Source organism: Hypanus sabinus, chromosome 13, assembly GCF_030144855.1.
Source record: "Hypanus sabinus isolate sHypSab1 chromosome 13, sHypSab1.hap1, whole genome shotgun sequence".
NCBI lineage: Eukaryota > Metazoa > Chordata > Chondrichthyes > Myliobatiformes > Dasyatidae > Hypanus > Hypanus sabinus.
Window position 1 is genome coordinate 50859414 of NC_082718.1, and position 16717 is coordinate 50876130.

A 16717-nucleotide genomic window follows, 5' to 3' on the forward strand; every position below is an offset into this window, starting at 1 on the left:
ATGGAGTACATATATAACATGTATCACACAGAGCATATAAAACAAAATGCTAGCACAAATATGTTAAAATGCCATTCAAAGCATATGTAGTGATGTAGTGTGTGGCAAGACCTCAGTGATGGCTTACAGCCTGAGGGAAGAAGCTGTTAACCAGTTTGGTAGTCTTAGTCTTAAATTCCAAAATTCTTAAGATATTAGCTTGTCTCACAATTCCACCTGTACTGATAGTGGGTGGCATTTTGTTCTCTTCTACTAGGTCCCAAGATGATTCTGTTTCTAATACCTCTCCTTCACCACCCATGATCTCAATCACCCCCTCCCTTTCTAGCTGCACTCCCATTGCAGCATCACCAATAACCTATTTGTGTATTACCCTTCTTTGATTTGCAGTGACTGGGATAATGTAGAAAATAACTCAATATTTATATTCATGAATATAAAGCCTTTCTCTAACACTTGAGTGATTTGGAGCATTGATACTGACAGATAGAGATTGTGTGGTGGGCAGGAACAAGAATCAGAGTCAGAATCAGCTTTAATATCACTGGCATATATTGTGAAGTTAATTGTTTTGCTGCAGCAGTACTTGGAATACATAATAAAAACTAAATTATATATACACATATACATTAATTAAATAAGTAATGCAAAAAGAGAGGTAAAAATACTGTTCATGAGTTCATTGTCCATTCAGAAATCTGATGGTAGAGGGAAAGAAGCTGTCCTGAAATGTTGAGTGTGTGTCTTCAGGCTCCTGTGCCACCATCTTATTGAGAAGAGGGCATGTCCTGGATGATGGGGATCCTTGATGATGGATGCTGTGTTTTTGAGGCATCGGCTTTGAAGGTGTCCTCAAAGCTGGGGAAGCTAGTGCCCATGATAGAGTTGGCTGAGTTTACAACTTTCTGCAGCTTTTTCTGATCCTGTGCAGTGGCCCCTCCATACCAGACGGTGATCCAGCCAGTTAGAATGCTCTCCATGGTACGCCCGTGTCTTTGGTGACATGCAAGTCACCTAATGAAATATAGCTTCAGTAAAGCCTTCTTTGTGATTGTATTAATATGTTGGGCCCAGGATACATCTTCAGAGATGTTGGTACCCAAGAACATGAAACTGCTCACCCTTTCCACTGCTGATCCCTCAAAATGGCGAGAGGTGTGTCCCCCCCCCCCCCCCCCCCGACTTCCCCTTCCTGAAAGCCACAATCAATTGTTTGGATTTACTGATGTTGAGTGCATAGTTGTTGTTGAGACCCACTTGACCAGCTGACCTATCTCAGCCCTGTATGCCTTCTCATTACCATCTGATGTTCTGCCAACAATAGTTGTGTCATCAGCAAAGCATTTGAGCTGCCTAGTCATGAGTGTAGAGAGAGTAGAATGGTGGCTAAGTGCGTGTCCTTGATGTGTGCCATTGTTGATTATCAAGCAAGGAGGAGATGTTATTTTCAATCTGTGTGGAACTGTCATCTCCCAGTGAAGAAGTGACGGATTCAGTTGCAGAGAGAGGTACAGCAGCCCAGGTTTTGGAGCTTGTTGATTAGAACTGACGGTATGATTGTATTGAATGCTAAGCTGTAAGTAATAAAACAGCAGCCCAATTTAGCAATTTCTGTTGTCCAGGTGATCCAAGGTTGAGTGGAGAGAGAGTGAGATTACATTCACTGTAGACCTATTGTGGCGATAGGCAAATTGCAGCAGGTCCAGGTCCTTGCTTAGGCAAGAGTTGATTCTTGCCGAGACCAGCTTCTTAAAGCAGTCAAAATGCTGGAGGAAATCAGTAGGCCAGGCAGCATCTATGGAAAAAAGCATAGTCAACGTTTCGGGGCAAAACCCTTTGGCAGGACTGGAGGCAAAAAGCTGAGTAGATTTAAAAGGGGAGAGAGAAACACTAGGCGATATGTGAAACTTGGAGGGAGAGGGATGAGCAAAGAGCTAAGAAGTTGATTGGTGAAAGAGACAGATGGCGATGGAAGGAAGAAAAAGGGGGCAGTGGAGCACCAGAGGGAGGCGATGGGTGGGCAAGGAGATAACATGAGAGAGGGAAAAGGGGATGGGAAATGGTGAAGGGGGTGGAGGAGGCATTACTGGAAGTTTGAGAAATCGATATTCATGCCATCAGGTTGGAGGTGAATAGAAGGTGTACTTCCTCCAGCCTAAGTGTGGCCTTGTCATGACAGTGGAGGAGGCCATGGATGGACATATTAGAAAGGGGAATTAAAATAGGTGGCCACTGGGAGATCCAGATTGTTCTGGTGGACTGAGCATAGATGCTCGGTGAAGCGGTCTCCCAATCTATGTTGGGTCTCACTGATATACAGGAGACCACACCAGGAGCAACGAACCCAATATGTGACCACAACAGACTCACAGGTGAAGTGTCATCTCACCTGGAAAGAACTGTTTGGGGCCCTGAAAGGTAGTGAGGGAGATGTAGGGACAGCTTTTGTTCTGCAATCCTGCTGAAAGGTTTTAGCCTGAAAAGTTGACTGTGCTTTATTCCATAGGTGCTGCCTGGCCTGCTGAGTTCCTTCAGCATTTTGTGTGTATTACTTGGATTTCCGGTATTTGCATATTTTCTTTTGTTTTACATCACATCAGATGTGAGTGCCACTGGGCAATAGTGTTTGAGGCTGCTCACCCTGCTCTTCTTGGACAGTGGTATGTTTGTCACCATTTTGAAGCATATGCCAGCAGAATTTACTTAACCTGACTTTTAAGGTACAGAAGAACTTTTAGGCCAGATCTTTGATCTAAATTTTTGGGTTACGAGTCCATAAGACACTGGAGCATAATTAGGGCATTCTGCCCATTGAGTCTGCCCTGCCGTTCCATCATAGCTGATTTAATTTCCCTCTCAACCCCATTTTCCTGCCTTCTCCCCATAACCTTTGATGTCCTGACAAATCAAAAACCTATCAACCTCCACTTTAAATATACCCAATGACGTGGCCTCCACAGCTATTTGTGGTAATGAATTCCATAGATTCCTCACCCTCACTGTCACCCAAAAGACATTCCTTTTCATCTTTGTTCTAAATGGGCATACTCTATTCTGAGGCTGTGTTCTCTGTTCCTAGACTCCCTCACTTTAGGAAGCATCCGTTCCACACCGACTCTTTCTAGGTCTTTCAATATTGAATAGGCTTAAATGAAATTTCTCCTCATTCTTGTAAATTCCGTTGAGAACAGGCCCAGAGCTATCATACAATCCTCATCCATTACCCCTTTAATTCCCAGGATCATTCACATGAACCTCCTCTGGACCCTATCCAATGACAGAACATCTTTCCTTCAATAAGGGGCCCAAAACTGCTGACAATACTCCATGTGCGGTCTGACCAATGCCTTACCAAGTCTCAACGTTACATCTTTGGTTTTATACTCTAGTCCACTCAAAATAAATCTAAATATTCCCAAATTTATGTTCTATCTCTTACAAAAAAATGCCTCGAACATGAAACTTGTATTTTGCAAGCAATAAGTAACTTGTGTCAATAGAATGACTACAGATTAGATTGTAGGCAAACCGAGTTTAATGTACTGCAGGTGATGTATGATTCTCTTACCCTTTAATGTTATTTACCCCCACCTCCTACCAAATAGCTAATATTTCCATCTGAATGGGAAGGGATTCCACAGGCTTTTCCCATTGCAGGTGGTTTTCCTTACACCAGCCCCATGAAATCCCAGTGGGTTTTCCCATAATCCATTTTTTGCAGTACGCTTGTACAGTTTGGTCCAGCCCAAATCCCTTTGTGATGGCAGTTTCCATAGATATTGCATTAGCCTTTATTCATTGGTTAGGACATTTAAGACACTTGGGTTCAAACTTACATTTAGACCTTCGTGGTCAAAAGTTAGTGAAATTTGTTTGAATGGCAGCTTGTATCTCTCAGTGTCCAGATCATACAGCTTTAACAGTAGACAGGTCATTCAATATATATTGAAAAAGTAAGATGCTATCTTGGTAAGGCCCTTCTCCTGGATTAAGGTCTGAAGGGAATTAAGAAAAAGAGAAACTGATGCAGGAGTAACACATCAAAAGTTGACCTGTTTTCTCAATGATCCGCTGATTACTTAAAAGCTTTCTGAAAAATAACAGCTACCACTATTTGCAATCTTTCCACTTGTTAGAGGCCAAAACTCCATCATATTTTTCCCAGAACCATTTTTTTTAACAGATTTCCATTGTAGTGCTTCTGTGGAATTAATCAAACTTGCCTTTGTGGAACTGTAAAAACACTTGTGTCATGGATTCTCCAGACAGCCATTCATGTTCACAATTGAAAGTTCACCAACCATGCATGCATAGCTTTTGGGGAGCTCACTCCTGAGTTACAGTATAGATGAGGCCAGTGTAGCTGTACAAGGGATGGTTCAGATTATGTTCACTTGCTTCGTCACATACATCTAATGGAGACACGAGCATAATTTCCACTTGTTTAATAAACTAAAGCTAACCTGTTTTGTACCAGAGTGCAATAATCTCTCATTTTGGCTTTATAATACTCTGTTAAATCACTAAGCTTTAATTGTCTCCTGAATTATCTTGTAATCAATTTTTACCTTTGGAGATTAATACCTATGATATTGAACTTGGTTCTGGCATCTTTGAATAATCTCCCCCTCCTAGTACCTCTTTCCCACCCACGCCTTGAGATTTTTGAATAGGATATTTCTCTACTCTCCAGCTGCATGAGAACAGAATCACATTTTTTAGAAATCAGTTATGAAAAGGAAAGCTAGTCCTCAAAGGGCTACAATATAATTTCTGTCATTTTATCATAATTGCAGATAAAGCTGATTATAACTAATTGCATACTGATCTACTTTGGAAATTAATTTAACACTTTCTTCCAAATAATGATTTTTTTTCATCTGTTCTTTTCTCGTTAAATATTCGTGACTTAGAATTTTAAAATTAGAGTAATAATTTGATACATTAATCTTCGGAGTCAGTAATTTTATATCACTCTTCACAGTCTTTGGGTTGCAAATGAATTGTATTTTAATTCTCAAAAATGTATTTAAAAAGCATTAGCCATTACGTGATAATTAAGAAAGATGAGTACAAAGGAAATAACACATAGAACATTTCTTTAATGAACTGAAAAATGTTAATCTTGTCCTGTTTAGTGATGAGGTGCAGAATTGCAGCTAAAACCCTTGGAGAATTGAAGCAAATGAATTTGGTAGTGGATGTAATTAAGACACATTGTGAAGCATTGAGAATAAGAATGTTATCTATCTATTTCATCAAAAGCTGATTATTAAATGTCAAAAGAAAAAGTCTGGTTATGGGCTGTATTAAACAATCTTAAGATAAATTTGCCTGTGCTAAAATGAAGTAAAATGCCTAGCTCAGGCCACACGAGACATCATCCCATAATTTTCAGTCTCAGATCTCTACAAAAATATCAATACTAATAGGAACTTGCACTTACAAATTGAAAAGTTGTTTGGATTCCATATAGGAAGATGCAATATACATGGTTGTAATACTATAAACATAAGAGATTCTGCAGATGCTAGAAAAGTATAGCACAGAAACAGGCCCTTTGGCCCATTTAAACTGTGCTGAACCATTTCAACTGCCTGGTCCTATCGACCTGCACCTGGGCCATGTACCTATCCAAGCTTCTCTTAAACATTGAAATTGAGCTTACATGCACCACTTGCAGTACCAGTTCATTCCACACTCTCACAGCCCTTTGAATGAGGAAGTTTCCCCTCATGTTCCCCTTAAACTTTTCACCTTTCACCCTTAACCCATGACATCTAGTTGTAGTCCCACCCACCCTCAGTGGAAAAAGCCTGTTTGCATTTACTCAATCTGTACCCCTCATAATTCTGTATACCTCTATCAAATCTCCCTTCAATCTTCTATATTCCAAGGAATAAAATCCTAAAATCTTGACCAACACACATAGAGTTCTGGAGAAACTCAGCAGGCCAGGTAGCATCTATGGAGAGGAAAAAACAGTTGAGGTGCTTCATCAGGACTGGAAAGAAAAGGGGAAGAGACCAGAATAAGATGATGGGGGAGTAGAAGGAGAACAAACTGGCTGGTGATAGGTGAAAACAAGTTAGGGTGAAGGTGAATGGGTGGGTAAAGAAAGTGAGAAGCTGGGAGGTGATAGGTGGAAGAGAAAAAGGGATGAAGAAGAAGGAATTTGATAGGAGAGGACAATCGACCATAGAAGAAAGGGATGGAGGAGGGGCAGCAAAGCAATATGATGGGCAGTTGAAGGAAAAAGAAGGGGTGAGAGGAGAACCAGAATGAGGAATGGGAAAAGAAAGAAGGTGGAGGGGGAATAAATTACAGGAAGTTGGAAAAGTCAATTTTCAAGCCAACAGGTTAAAAGCTATCCTGTCAAAATATGAGGTTTTGCTCCTCCGACCTGCATGTGGATTCATTACGACAGTCGAGGAGGCCAGGGAACGACACATAGGAATGGGAAGTCAAATTAAAATGGGTGCCCACCAGGAAATTCCTCCTAATATGGTGGATGGAGTGAATTTTCTTAACAAAGCAGTCACCCAATCTACATCGCGTCTCACCGAGGGCACCCAGGGAACACTAGATGTAGTAGATGACTGCTGTAATATCATGAGATTAGTTTGAGTACGGTATTCAATAATTCTTAAAAGGAGTTTTAAGATATATAAATAACTATCAATTTCTGTCTTGAATATGGCCAGCAATTGAACCTCCACAACTCCCTTGAATGGAGACTTGCAAAGGCTTGCTAATCTATTGGTGAGGAGATTTCATCCATCCCAGGTAGTCTGCCACTAATTTAGAGTGGTGAAATGTGGTTCTGCACACCTAAACCACCAAAAGTATTAGGTCCTGTACATCGACCCTGTAAAGCCCTTTAGAATTCTTGTACATTTCAGGAACACTGCTGGTATACGCACCTACACACAGATGCAATCCACTCCTGATCCCACGATGGGAAAAACTGAAAAATATCCCGAAGTATTTTCACATCATCATCCTTGGAATGGAGGAAGTGCTGTGAAGGCAAACCATGTGATGCTCTCCTCAAGCAAGTATTGGTTATATGCATGGAATACATCGAAGAGGCAGCCTTCTGTGGGCTTAGTAGGCTTGTTGAGATTTTCAGAATATCAAATGTCATGGCATTCAGTGTAAAAGGTGGATAATCCAATCCAGAGTGATCACTCGAGCTTGATCACCTCTTCACTTTCTCCTGTTATCTATTTGTGCATTTCTTCTTCCAAATACTAAACTCATTGAGTTATGTTCAAAGGCTTTTTCTTTCAAATTCTACTGAAGTCTGTCTATGGTCAAATCAAAGTCATTACTCTCACAATTTTATTCTCTGGAGATCACACCCAAAACTTAACAGCCTTACTTGGCAGCCATTGTGACCTAGCAGACTCCTATGGAGGGACAGTCTGTTGGATGGCATCCAATTGTATGAGACTTATGAAGACTATTTGGGAAATGCAAAGCCCCAGCACCGACAAATCTTATCTTCCAGGGGGCAGACATATGCTTTCCTTTGAACAGATGGCTTCTTGTGACCTTGGTTTTGCACACTAAAAACTGTCACTTTGCACTCCTTTCTGCCTGCTGAGTAAATGAGTTTCACTCTCTAGCAGGGGTCCAATAACATATTGCATTTTGAACTTGGAAATGGCCGTTTTAGGATCTTGTCCAAAATACTTTACAGAAATACTGTATGATGTCTCTAAAGATGGTGCATGGATTTTCCTTGCCCTATGTTTTGATCCAGTTGAAAAACTTCATGATGCTAATGCTTTTGCATTCTCTGAATCGACACATAACGCCAAATCCAAGGCACATGCTTACTTTGAAAATATAATTTTTCTCATTATTTGCTATACACATGAAGTTCAGTGCAGGGAATAAGATACCTGCATTGCTGCTTCATTCCAAAGTGAATCTTGTTAGGTCACTAAGTTATCTACAGTATATAGTGTGCTTTTACTCTGAATTATCAAGTATATGATTTATTAGAAGGTGGGCAAATTATACAATGCCTTGCAATTCATTGTCCTTCCTGCAAGTAAAAATAATGTTTTACATTGTACTTCCGTAAATCCTCAGGTCATCCCAGAGTGCTTCACACACATTCCATTAGTTAATCTAATGGTGGTGGGGAATTGGGGGGGGGGGGGGGTGGAATGCAAAGTCACAGGTATATGTGGCAGCAAATTTAAACACAGCAAATCCATAAACTGGACATTCTACCTGTCTGTACTAGTGTTGGAAGCTTCCAGCTCCTAGGAGTGAATGTGACTAATAGATTATCCTGCTCCAACCACATAGATGCCATTGTCATGAAAGTGAACCAGATCTCTACTTCCTGAGGAGGCTAATGAGATTTGGCATATCTCCTTTGACAGTCACCAATTTTTATTGATGCTCCATAGAAAGCATCCTATCCGGATGCATCTCGGCTTGGTATGGCAACTGTTCCGCTAAGGACTCTGTTTATACTTCTTGCTTGCTTTGTAAAGCAGCCAACATAATCAAAGACCCTACGCCCTTTGGACATTCACATTTCTCTCCTTTCCTATCAGATACCTCATAGCATGTACGACCAGGCATATGGACAGTTTTTGTCCTGCTAGTGTAAAACTATTAAATGTTACCCAAGTAAAATCAAATGGAATCTTGCTCACAATCTATCTTGTTATGTCCTTGCAACGTATCATTTACCTCCACTGTACTACCTGAATGCACTGATGTAACTGAAATGATTTGTATAAGTTGCATATAAAGTGAAGCTTTTCTTAGTTCTACGAACATGGGAGCAAAATTAGGTCACTTGGCCTTTTGAGTCTGCTCCACCATTTGATCATGGCTGATTTATTTTTACCCCCAACCCTATTCTCCTGCCTTCTCCCTGTAGCTTTTGACACCCTTACTAATCAAGAACCTATTAACCTCTGCTTTAATGACTTGGTCTCCACAGTCATCTGTGGCAACGAATTCCACAGATTCATCACCCCCTGGCTAAAGAAATTCCTTCTCATCTCTACTGTAAATGGAGATCCTTTTATTCTGAGGTTGTGCTCTTTGGTCCCAGAATCTCTCACTACTGAAAACATTCTGTCCATGGCCTTTCAATATTTGGTAGGCTTCAATGAGATTCTCCCTTCATCTTTCTAAACTGCAGTGAATACAGACTGAGAGACATCAAACCCTCCTCATGTATTAACCCTACAGTCCCCATGACATTCTCGTAAACCTCCTCTGGACCTTTTCCAGGGACAGTACATCATTCCTTAGATATGGGACCCCAGCTGCTTAAAATTATGAGAGTAATAAACCTATTTTAATATCTCTAAATGATATATCTTTAAAAAGGCAGATTTACTACACATAGGTAATAGGCAAGATAATTTGCTGAAGTCAGAGAGATAAACCTTCCTCTCAAGAGTTGCTGCTAACTGAATCACATAAATTTTCCTTGATTTAGTGGAGTGAGTTAGAGATAGTTCTTCGTGGACTTTATGCACCAGGTTTAAAAAGCGACTGGGGCCTTTCAGAACTTGTCTGCCAAGCGGGAGATTGCTGGGGTTATTACTAAATTAGCAAGGGATGATAAAAGAAACAAGTTGTAAGTGGAGAGCTATTGTTGGAGTGGCCCAGTGTTAGAGTGGTACATCTTGGTCTCAAAAGGCCTAGATGAGAACAGGTGGAAGCTAAGGGGGCTGAGTCATTTAGAATAATTTAGTTGTTTGTAGAACTTAAGCTTTAGAAGTTCAAGCCCAAGGTACAAAAATTATAGGCAGGAAGGAGTTGGAATGCTCCTCCTGGAAAATGTGGGATTGCAGACTTAAAGGTCTCCCTGATGACTACATCTGTAGCAAGTGCAGTCCTCAGTGAAGAGGTCAAGGAGCTGGAGCTGGATGTACTCAGGACTGTCCAAGAGGCTGAAAACCTCAGGCTTTGACTCAGGTGGTCGTACCCAGAGTGCAGGCTTCAGACAGTTGATGAATGGCCAACAGGAGAAATAAGGATCAGCAGTTAAAGCAGGGTTCCCCTGTGGCCATTCCCCTCAGCAACAAGTTTACCCCTTTGGATAGTGTTGGGGGGGGGGGGGGGGGGCGGAATGACCTATCTGGACACAGCAGCTGCAGCCAGGCCAGTTGGACGGTGGCCAGCTTGAGGATCAGCAGGGAAGGGTAAAGTCAGGTAGAGTGATAGTGATAGGAGACTCGAGACTTAGGGGAATAGACAAGAGATTCTGTGGCCATGAATGAGACAGTAGGATGGTGTGTTGCCTCCCAGGTGCTTGGTCCCAGGATGTCTCTCAGAGTGGCTGAAGAATATTCTCAAGAGGAAGGGTGAGCAGCCAGAGGCCATGGTGCAAAATTGGCATCCATGACATTGGTGGAAAGGGGGAAGAGGTCCTGTGCAGTGAGTATAGGGAATGAAGGACGAGGCTGAAGAGCAGGACCTCCAAGGTAGTGTGTCTGGATTACTCCCAGTGCCACATGCTAGTCAGGGCAGCAACAGGATGATAGTACAGATGAATGACTGGCTGAGGAACTGGTTCAGTGGATCGTTGGGATCTCTTCTAGGGAAGTTATGACCTGTACAAAGGAAGGTTTACACCTGAACCTGAGGTGAAAGAATCTCCCTGCAGGCAGGTCTGTTAGAGTTGTTGGGAAGGGTTTAGACTCATTTGACAGGGGTATTGGAACTGTAGTGATAGGGCTCAGGATACTTGGCATACAAGTAGATGTAGTGTATAATGAGACTGGGGAAGGACCAGCAGATGATAGAGCATAATCGCAGTCAATGGAATGAGCTGAAATGTAACATGGAAGCAAAACTGAAAAGGGGATAAATACAGAACTGAAGGTTTTATATTTCAATGCATATAGTATATGGAATATGGTAGATGATCTTGTAGTGCAGTTAGGGTTTGACAGGTATGATGTTATAGGCATCAGTGAGGTGTGCCTGAAAGAAGATCATAGTTGAGAGCTTAACATAGAAACATAGAAAATAGGTGTAGGAGTAGGCCATTCGGCCCTTCGAGCCTGCACCGCCATTCAGTATGATCATGGCTGATCATCCAACTCAGAACCCTGTACCTGCTTTCTCTCCATACCCCCGATCCCTTTAGCCACAAGGGCCATATCTAACTTCCTCTTAAATATAACCAATGAGCCGGCCTCAACTGTTTCCTGTGGCAGAGAATTCCACAGATTCACCACTCTCTGTGTGAAGAAGTTTTTCCTCATCTCTGTCCTAAAAGGCTTCCCCTTTATTCTTAAACTGTGACCCCTCGTTCTGGACTCCCCCAACATCGGAAACAATCTTCCTGCATATAGCCTGTCCAATCCCTTTAGAATTTTATACGTTTCAATAAGATCCCTCCTCAGTCTTCTAAATTCCAGTGAGTATAAGCCTAGTCGATCCAGTCTTTCTTCATATGAAAATCCTGCCATCCCAGGAATCAATCTGGTGAACCTTCTTTGTACTCCCTCTATGGCAAGAATGTCTTTCCTCAAATTAGGGGACCAAAACTGCACACAATACTCTAGGTGCGATCTCACCAAGACCTTGTACAACTGCAGTAGAACCTCCCTGCTCCTGTACTGAAATCCTTTTGCTATGAATGCCAACATACCATTTGCCTTTTTCACTGACAGCTGTACCTGCATGCCCACCTTCAATGACTGGTGTACAATGACACTCAGGTCTCGTTGCATCTCCCCTTTTCCTACTCGGCCACCATTCAGATAATAACCTGTTTTCCTGTTCTTGCAACCAAAGTGGATAACCTCACATTTATCCACATTAAATTGCATCTGCCATGAATTTGCCCACTCACCTAACCTATCCAAGTCACCCTGCATCCTCTTAGCATCCTCCTCACAGCTAACACCGCCGCCCAGCTTCGTGTCATCTGCATTTAATGCTGCATTTAATTCCCTCGTCTAAATCATTAATATATATTGTAAACAACTGGGGTCCCAGCACTGAGCCTTGCAGTACCTCACTGGTCACTGCCTGCCATTCTGAAAAGGTCCCATTTACTCCCACTCTTTGCTTCCTGTTTGCCAACCAATTCTCTGTCCACATCAGTACCATACCCCCAATACCGTGTGCTTTAAGTTTGCAGACTAATCTCCTGTGTGGGACCTTGTCAAAAGCCTTTTGAAAATCTAAATATACCACATCCACTGGCTCTCCTCTATCCACTCTACTAGTTACATCTTCAAAAAATTCTATAAGATTCATCAGAAATGATTTCCCTTTCACAAATCCATGCTGACTTTGTCCGATGATTTCACCTCTTTCCAAATGTGCTGTTATCACATCTTTGATAACCGACTCTAGCATTTTCCCGACCACCGATGTCAGACTAACCAGTCTATAATTCCCCGGTTTTTCTCTCCCTCCTTTTTTAAAAAGTGGGGTTACATTAGCCACCCTCCAATCCTTAGAAACTAATCCAGAATCTAAGGAGTTTTGAAAAATTATCACTAATGCATCCACTATTTCTTGGGCTACTTCCTTAAGCACTCTGGGATGCAGACCATCTGGCCCTGGGGATTTATCTGCCTTTAATCCCTTCAATTTACCTAACACCACTTCCCTACTAACATGTATTTCCCTCAGTTCCTCCATCTCACTAGACCTTCTGTCCCCTACTATTTCTGGAAGATTATTTGTGTCCTCCTTAGTGAAGACAGAACCAAAGTAGTTATTCAATTGGTCTGCCATGTCCTTATTCCCTATGATCAATTAACCTGTTTCTGACTGTAAGGGACCTACATTTGTCTTGATCAATCTTTTTCTTTTCACATATCTATAAAAGCTTTTACAGTCAGTTTTTATGTTTCCTGCCACCTTTCCTAATTAAGCCCTTTGTCCTCCTCTGAATTTCTCCCAGTCTTCAGGTGTGCTGCTTTTTCTGGCTAATTTATATGTTTCTTCTTTGGACTTGATACGATCCCTAATTTCCCTTGTCAGCCACAGGTGCACTATCTTCCCTGGTTTATTCTTTTGCCAAACTGGGATGAACAATTGTTGTAGTTCATCCATGCGATCTTTAAATGCTTGCCATTGCATATCCACCGTCAACCCTTTAAGTATCATTTGCCAGTCTATCTTAGCTAATTCACGTCTCATACCTTCAAAGTTATCCTTCTTTAAGTTCAGAACCTTTGTTTCTGAATTAATTATGTCACTCTCCATCTTAATGAAAAATTCCACCATATTATGGTCACTCTTACCCAAGGGGCCTTGGATGACAAGATTGCTAACTATCCCTTCCTCATTGCTCAATACCCAATCTAGAATGGCCTGCTCTTTAGTTGGTTCCTCGACATGTTGGTTCAGAAAACCATCCTGCATACTTTCCAAAAAATCCTCTTCCTCAGCACCCTTACCAATTTGGTTCACCCAATCTAAATGTTGATTGAAGTCACCCATTATAACTACTGTTCCTTTATTGCACGCATTTCTAATTTCCTGTTTAATGCCATCCCCAACCTCACTACTACTGTTAGGTGGCCTGTACACAACTCCCACCAGCGTTTTCTGCCCCTTAGTATTATGCAGCTCTACCCATATCGATTCCACATCCTCCAGGCTAATGTCCTTCCTTTCTGTTGCGTTAATCTCCTCTCTAACCAGCAATGCTACCATGCCTCCTTTTCTTTCCTGTCTATCCCTCCTGAATATTGAATATCCCTGGATGTTGAGCTCCCATCCTTGGTCACCCTGGAGCCATGTCTCTGTGATCCCAACTATATCATATTCATTAATAACTATCTGCACATTCAATTCATGCACCTTGTTACGAATGCTCCTCGCAGTGACACACAAAACCTTCAGGCTTGTTTTTATAACCCTCTTAGCCCTTATACAATTATGTTGAAAAGTGGCCCTTTTTGGTTTTTGCTCTGGATTTGTCTGCCTGCCACTTTTACTTTTCACCTTACTACTTTTTGCTTCTACCCTCATTTTACACCCCTCTGTCTCTCTCACTTGTTCCCATCCCCCTGCCACATTAGTTTAAATACTCCTGAACAGCAGTAGCAAACGCTCCCCCTAGGCCATTGGTTCCAGTCCAGCCCAGGTGCAGACTGTCCTGTTTATACCGGTCCCACCTCCCCCAGAACTGGTTCCAATGCCCCAGAAATTTGAATCCCTCCCCCTTGCACCATTTTTCAAGCCATGTATTCATCTGAAATATCCTCCTATTTCTACTCTGACTAGCACATGTCACTGGTAGTAATCCAGAGATTATTACCTTTGTGGTCCTACTTTTTAGTTTATCTCCTAACTCCCTAAATTCACCTTGTAGGACCTCATCCCGTTTTGTACCTATATCATTGGTACCTATGTGTACCAGGACCACTGGCTGTTCACCCTCCCACTCCATCTGAGGATACATGTTGATTGGAAGGACAGGTAAAGGGGTGGGATGCTCTTTTGTTTAAAAAAAAATCAAATCCGTAGAAAAAGGTGACATAGGATCAGAAGATGTAAAATCCTTGTGGGTAGAGTTAAGGAACTGCAAGATTATAAAGAACCTGATACAGGCCTCCAAACAGTTGCTAGCATGTGAGTTACAATTTCAACGGGAGATAGAAAAGGCATGTAAAAAGGGGAATTTCAGTATGCAGGTAGATTGGGAAAATCAGATTAGTGCTGGATCCCAATAGAGGGCATTTGTAGACTGCCAATGAGATGGCTTTTTAGAGCAGCTTGTGGTTCAGCCCACAAGTGATAAGGCAATTCTGTATTGAGTGTTGTGCAATGAGCCAGATTTGATTAGGGAGCTTAAGGTAAAGGAACCCTTAGGAGGTAGTGATAATAATATGATAGAATTCACCCTGCAGTTTGAGAAGGAGAAGATACTGTCAGATGTATCATTGTTACAGTGGAATAAAGGAGATTACAGAGGCATGAGAGAGGAGCTGACAAAATTTAATTGGAAGGGAACACTAGCAAGGTATCAGAAATGACAGCAGAACAGAATAGCTGGAGTTTCTGGGGGCAGTTTGGAAGGCACAAGATAGATACATCCCAGAGATGAAGAAATCTTTCAAAAGGAGGATGAGGCAGCTGTGGATGACAAGAGAAGTCAAAGACAGCATTAAAGGAAAAGAAAGGCCATATAATATAGCAAGAATTAGTGGAAAGTTAGAGAATTGGGAAGCTTTTAAAAACCAACAAAAGAATTTAAAAAGCCATCAGGAGAAAAAAAGATTAAATATCAAGGTGTAAGCTAGCCAATAATATAAAAGAGGGTACCAAAATTTTCAGAAAAAATGAATAAAAGTGAGGCAAGAGTCTATATCGGACCACTGGAAAATGACGCTGGATAAGCAGTAATGGGGGACAAGGAAATGACAGACGAACTTCTTCACTGTCAAAGACACTAGCAATATGGAAGTTCAAGAGTATTGGGGGGAATAAGTGAGTCTAGTTGCTATTACTAAGGAGCAAATGTTTGGGAAGCTGAAAGCTCTGAAGGTGGACCAGATCGATGACACCCCAGGGTTTTGAAAGAAGTAGCTGAAGAGATTATGGAGGCATTAGTAATAACCTTTCATGAATCACTAGGTTCTGTAATGGTTCTAAATGACTGGAAAGTTGCAATGTCACTCCACTCTTTAAGAAGTGAGGGAGGCAGAAGTACGGAAATTATAGGCCACTTGCCCTGGCTTCGGTGGTTGGGAAGATGTTGGAGCCCATTATTAATAATGAGATTTTGGGGTACTTGGAGGCACATGATAAAATAGGCCAAAGTCAGCATGGTTTCTTTAAGGAGAAATCTTGACTGACAGACCTGTTGGAATTCTTTGAGGAAACAGCAAGCAGGATAGACAAAGGAGAGTCTGTGAGTGTTGTTTACTTGGATTTTCAGAAGACCTTTGACAAAGTGCTGCACATGAGGCTGTCTAACAAGATAAGAATCCATGGTGTTACAGAAAGATACTAGCATGGATAGAAGATTGGCTGACTGGCAGGAGGCAAAGAGTTGGAATAAAGAGGGCCTTTTCTAATTGGCTGCCATTGACTAGTCGTGTTCCGCAGGACCGCTTGTTTTCATGTTTCAGGACAATGATTTGGATGAAGAAATTTATGGCTTTGTGGCTAAGTTTGCAGATGATATAGAGATAAATGGAGGGGCTGGTGGTGTTGAGAAAACAGACTCAACAGAGTCCTTTTGCAGACTCAAGGACTTGGGCAGTTTGGGAGAATGGGCAAAGATGTGGCAGATGGAATATAGTGTAGGAAAGTAAGTAAGAATAAAGATGTAGTCTATTTCCTAAACCAGGAGAAAGTTGAAAGGGACTTAAGAGTCCTTGTGCAGTATTCCCTAAAGTTAACTTGAAGGTTGAGTCAGTGATAAGGAAGGCAAAGTGCAATGTTAACATTCATTTTGAGAGGACTAAAATATAAGAGCAAGAATGTAATGCTGAAGCTTTATAAGGTATTGGTCACACCACACTTGGAGTATTGTGAGCAGTGTTGGGCCACATATCTAAGAAAAGATGTGCTGACATTGGAGAGGGTCCAGAGGAAGTGCATTATTCCAGGAATGAATGGGTTAAGGTATGATGATTGTTTGATGGCTCTAAGTCTTTACTCATGGTAGTTTAGAAGAAAGAGGTGGGATCTTATTGAAACCTGTTGAATATTGCTGTCCTAGATAGAGTAGATGTAGAGAAGATGT

At 41.6% G+C, this 16717-nt stretch overlaps 1 protein-coding gene across 1 annotated transcript in view; it reads left to right on the plus strand.

Annotated features, from left to right (window-relative positions):
- The window catches only part of dera (deoxyribose-phosphate aldolase (putative)), a 58899-nt gene that overhangs the window by 36895 nt on the left and 5287 nt on the right, over positions 1–16717 (plus strand). The window lies entirely within an intron of this gene.